This window comes from Ailuropoda melanoleuca, chromosome 2, assembly GCF_002007445.2.
Source record: "Ailuropoda melanoleuca isolate Jingjing chromosome 2, ASM200744v2, whole genome shotgun sequence".
NCBI classification, from domain to species: Eukaryota; Metazoa; Chordata; class Mammalia; order Carnivora; family Ursidae; genus Ailuropoda; species Ailuropoda melanoleuca.
Window position 1 is genome coordinate 104,177,094 of NC_048219.1, and position 6,012 is coordinate 104,183,105.

Below are 6,012 nucleotides of genomic sequence, written 5' to 3' on the forward strand. Positions count from 1 at the left end.
ATACTGAGTTTATTTCACAAATACATTTTTGTCTCCCTACCATTTCCGTTTCTTTGACCACCACTGCTATTATGACATTCCACATATATCTAAAACCAAGCAAAGGTAAATTTCCATTTTTAAAAACTAAACAGACATTTTGGACAACACATTTTTGGCAATGGGACCTGGACAATATTTATCAGACATGGCAGGGAAAGTTCACATTCTGCATTATAAAAAAAGTACAGCCATATATCAACTGTTAAAGAAATGAAATAAGATGGAAAATTTTAACAAACCATCTAAAATATTTCCTTTAAGAGACTGTCTTTACTGCCAGCATTCTTGAATAGCCTCCCAGGTCAGTCATCCACAGCCAACTCTTCACATAATTGATAAACTTGGCTTCCAAGTTAGGAAGACAGGCACCTTTTTTCTACGTTTGTTTGCATTTTTGTTTTTACGTCTTCTACAGAACTAGGTTTTTTCAGTGTCTTAGGAATTTTTTGCTGTCAATTGAAGGATTCTTCACCTTTTGATTTTAGTGTTAATAAGATCTGGTTTGATTTTTGTGCATTTTTGGCTGGAGTATTATACTTACATTTATTATTTTTATAAGATTGTATTTTTATTTATTTGATAGAAAGAGCACATACAAGCAGGGGTGGAGTGGGGGAGGAGCAGAGGGAGAGGGAGAAGCAGGGGGACCTGAGATCATGACCCCAGCCGAAGGCAGATGCTTATCCATCTGACTGAGCCATCCTGGTGCCCCTACACTTTATTTATTTATTGAAGCTTTTCCTTTGCTTCCTCATCCTCAAAACCATCATCATCATTATCTTTATCATCATCATCTTTATCAGCTGCAAGTTTTATTTTGTTCTGTGGAAACCTGCTACCACTTCCAGGAGCAGATCACTTTTCCAGATATACTTAGGGATTTCACATGACTTTGTATCTTCGTCTAGAGCCACTAAGCACTGTCCACGAATATGCACAGACCCTGAACCACACTTAACCACAAGACCACAGGTGGTGTTATTTCAAAGTCCTGAGGGAAACCACCAGCTGTACGGACATTTTCGAAGTTGCCAGTAGGATGTAACTGGACTGCCTTCCTAATTCAGTGCCTCTGTTTCAACAATGTACAATTCAGCCCTTGCACAAACCCCTAGCCTGATTGTTTTTAAAGAAAACGGGTGTCCATTGTCATTATCCACTTGAAAGTGATAATTTTTGTTGGCTTTTAGTTCAAAACAGTTCTTGGGGCTGGAAGTCCAAGACTGAGGTGCCAGCATGGCCACGTGAGGGCCCTCCCCGAGGGTGCAGACTTTTCCTTGTATCCTCACATGATGGAAGAAGCTTCCCCCTCAAAGAAGGTACATTTCTTGTATAAGAATATACAACCAGTCAGTGCTAGAGCCCACATTAGAATAGGAAGCCTGATTGACACCAAATTACAAATATTTTATCTTATTTAATGCTGTGTGTTTACTTCATGAGTAGTTTTTATTTCTTTGTTATTATTGCAGATTATCACTATTTTTAAGAAATCAATCACTCATTCTTTGTTCATTCATCATTTATTGAAAGCTTTTTAGTGGTACGCCAGTAAGTGTTTAATAATCTGTTCTCTGGGGAAAAACCCTCTCCCTGCCTAATTCTATGTTATAAATACTCCCACCATGCCTGATATCAAACTACCACGGCAACGCCAGCCTGTACAATTCCTGAAAAATCTAACAATCAGCTCTCACACACCAGCATGAGTGAGACCCAGCATACATGGATCGTTTTCCATATACCAGTATGCTCCATGCTCCATCTACCACTTCGCTTGGCATTATGGAAAAATTAAAATAAAGTGATTTCTGCCTCTGGATAATCCAGGCTCTAGTAAAAGAAAAGGATAATCAACAACACAAATAATAACTTCTGGAAAAATAGAACATTTTAAAGTCTATCATCCTCTTGACTTTCTCATCTTTTAGATAACTATTTATAATACTGTTCCCAGTTGAAAGTCATTTTAATCCCTCTCAAAACCATAATATAGGTAATTAAAATTTGCCTAGAGTTTAGCCAGAAAAAAACCTGTAAATTAAATCTATTTCAAAGCCCTTTATTCATTTCATTTCCAGTGAACAAAAATTCCTTAATGGTATTTCACCTTGTATATGCTCCCTAACGTGACTTTTACTAGCTCTATAATGAATTAGTACAGAAGTAAATAGTAGTAACTACCCATGTTACATGTGATAATTAGTATAATCACACCATCATCATTCTCTGTATTGATGTATTTTTCCTACAACACATCAAGAAAATTATTTACTTCTAAGATGATGAATGACTTGCAACAGCAATTCAGACAGGTATTATGATGACAAGTAAAAGGATAAACACAATTTTTCCTTGAAATAGAAATACCACGTGTTCTGTATGTTGGCATGTGTAGATTTTGTGCTTAAAGTCACTCTTTAAATTTTGCAGAAATTAAATGGGAGATTTAGGGCAAGCCTAATGGCACTGACAAAGGGAGATGCTTTAAACATAGTTTCTCCCTGAAATACTCTATGTTCTTCATAATTTTAAAAAATGGCCCTTTTTATGTGACAAAGCCTGTTCCATTTGACAAAAATGTTGATGGCTTAAAGGCATCCTAAATGACAAATTACTAAATAATCTTAAAAGTCATTTTTTAAAAAGACTTTTTTTTCTTTTTTCTTTTCTTTCTTTCTTTCTTTCTTTCTTTCTTTCTTTCTTTCGAGAGTGCATGAGGTAGGGAGGGGGCAGAGGGAGAGAAAGAATCTCCAGCAGACTCCATGCAAAGCAGAAAGAATGATGCAGGGTTCCATCCCAGGACCCTGAGATCATGCCCTGAGCCAAAACCAAGGCTCAGCCATACAACCGACTGAGCCATCCAAGTGCCCCCAAATATGTCATTTTAAGTACTTGAACCAAATTGTTCTCTTGTATAGGTAGTAAGCAGAAGAAGGAAAGGATTTTATTAAACTCTTTCATGTGAAAATTGCTATTCGTTATTATAGTGCCAACAACTCAACACTGAATCTGACACTCTGTAATATGAGAGAGACAAAGTTTCTGCAGAAAGATACAACTCATTTATTGATATAAAACCATCTTCCCATCCACAATACCAAAGGCCCCTTTAAGAGTAACATATTTATTATCAGGCTGCTAGAAATATATATGTATGCCAATTACTATAGGCTGAACAANAGAGAGACAAAGTTTCTGCAGAAAGATACAACTCATTTATTGATATAAAACCATCTTCCCATCCACAATACCCCTTTAAGAGCAACATATTTATTATCAGGCTGCTAGAAATATATATGTATGCCAATTACTGTAGGCTGAACAGCTGGTCTGAAACACGTGTATTACTGGTTTTTNCTGGTCTGAAACACGTGTATTACTGGTTTTTAAAAACACAAATTCTGCCTGCCTATACACTTATTTAAAAGTATTACAGTAATCAGAATAGTTTTTAATACTGTTTCTGTCTCAAGTAGAGTTACTAAGAATTCAACTGTCCCACTGGAATCTACAAAATTTTCAGTATTATAAATTAATCTGAATTTTTAAAATGGCAATCATTTAGGTGATTAGTAGGACAGTTATGACCAGAAAATGAATGAAATCTTGATGTTTTTTCAACAAACATGTCTTAAGCTATTTATTCTGTTTTAAATCACACTAAGTGGATATTTAAATCTAAGGAGTAAGACTTGACCTTGTCCTAGACAGAACCTTATACAACACAGAAAAATAAACAAGTATTTATAAGAGAACATGATGATAATTCATTATATGTAGCTACAAGTTGAGATAAAAACATGGGGGAGAGAGTAGGTACTGAAAGGCATAACTTTTGAAACTTGAAACAGTAATATTTCTACCAGAGAAGAGTAGAATAGTCATTCGATACAGAAACAAGAGGTCAACCGATATTCTCCCTGCTATTAAGAGCTCTGGTTTTCAGTTTTGGGGCACAGATTTATAACTGAGCATTTCTGTGATAGATCATATTCTTTCAATCTTCTTTTTATGTAACTTCATGTGGGTTGAATTTTTGTATTTTTTTTTAGAGATTTTATTGATTTGTTTGACAGAGAGAGAGAGCACGCATGAGCAGGGAGGAGAGGCAGAGGGAGAGGGAGAAGCAAACTCTTCACTGAGCAGGGAACCCCATGAGGGGCTCGATCTCAGGACTCCAGGATCATGACCTAATCTGAAGGCAGATGCTTAACCAACTGAGCTACCCAGGTGCCCTGAATTTTTTTGTATAATTTACTCAATAGTATTAAAACAAGAAGCTTCTATTCTAGTGACCTGTTATTTACTTTCACACATACGGAAAAGAAAAAAAAGCTATGCTCCATAGCAAAATACATTAGCTCTGCCCATACCAACAAATGGTGGTGGGAATCATGGCTAAGCATCACACTTTGCTAAGTTTGGGTTTAATTTTGAAGTATTTAACTCATGTTTTTATTCCGATGATATCCAGCAACTACAAAAGCATTAAGGACATTTTAAGAACATAAATGAAGAGCGTAATTATTATAGAAATGAAGGTTGAGATAATTAAATTAGAAAGTAGTGAAATTGACAAATATTTTATGTATGTATCAGATAAATCATTTGTGAGTGGCAGTAATTCAGAAGGTCTGGTGGTGATTCATGCATAGGCTAACCATATGTCCTAGATTGGGACAGGCCCAATTTACATGTGTTGCCTTAATGTCTTTCTGATTTGGCATTTGTTCCAGAATTTTCATTTTTAAGCAATGCTATTTTTTAAATAGTTGAATTCAATGATCTGGTATAGGTTTGGGAGTTCTCTACTCCATACTGTGAGTTTTTGCTGTGATCTCTCTTAGCACATGAGGGATTTAGGTTCACAGAACAAAGTTTTCGCTTTCACTGGCAGTTAAATTTAAAGACAAACATCAATACCTTTCTTCTTTTCCCAGCACTTTTCAAATGCAATGTAACTTTAACTTAACTCTTTAAGGCATAGTTGCTGGGCTCTTGCTGATAAAATGAAGCACTCTCAGAAATGCTTCAAATCTCTTGTGGAGTGGGTGCTGTCCCCTGAAGACGCACTTCGTGCACCATCTACTTTCACCGAGGTCATAACCAGTCCCCAGTTCTCAGGAAGTTCAAACCACCAAGATATCAGTCAGCAAGGCCATGGAAAATGTGGGAAATACTGGAAGAGCATATGTAAAATTTGAGTGGGGAAACAGAAGCCAAGAAGTCCAGCCTTAGCAAGTGAGAGTATTCTGGTGTCTGTTGCCATAATGGTTGTTTCCTTGTTTTGTAGTATAAAATTATAACTTATTTTTATTCATTTTATTTATCCATTTTAGGAGCAACAAATGAAAAAAAGTACATATTTAATGAAAATTTAATGATTAGATTTCTGCTTTTAAAGAAAGTTAATAATGTAGCTTTCACAAAATGTCATTATTCACTATCCACCATAGGACTTGTAGCAATATCACTGATCATATTAAAACTGGAGAACTCAAGTCTATTTAAAAACCACTTCCATGGCCTTCAAATGTTATAGTTAATTTAAGATGACTATACTGGAAAATAAGGATTTAATGCATGCAGCAGGAAAAGACATTTATATAACATTCTATGCAACATGACTTTTTATTTAGATCAAATTACTATTCTTCTAAATTAATCTTGCTCCCTTTTAATTCCAACTTTTCATGTGCAAGAATAAAATATAAAGTGATAGCTGTTAATTTATTGACATGAATAACAAAAGAACTCTGGAAATAGTTAAATGAGTCTAGTCTTATATCAATGTTGTTAGACTCATCAAACAGAAAGTTAATTCCTGCTCGAGGAGTTAAGATGGCAGAGGAGTAGGGGACCCTTTTTCAGCCGGTCCCCTGAGTTGAGCTGGATAGGTACCAGACCAGCATGAACATCCACAGAATCAGCCTGAGACGCAGGAAGATACATCTGGATCTCTACAAA

The 6,012-nt window shown here is 35.8% G+C and overlaps 1 pseudogene; it reads right to left on the bottom strand.

Moving 5' to 3' along the window:
- Positions 1-294: 294 nt before the first annotated feature.
- LOC100476498 lies at positions 295-1,280 on the bottom strand (annotated as a pseudogene).
- Positions 1,281-6,012: the final 4,732 nt, after the last annotated feature.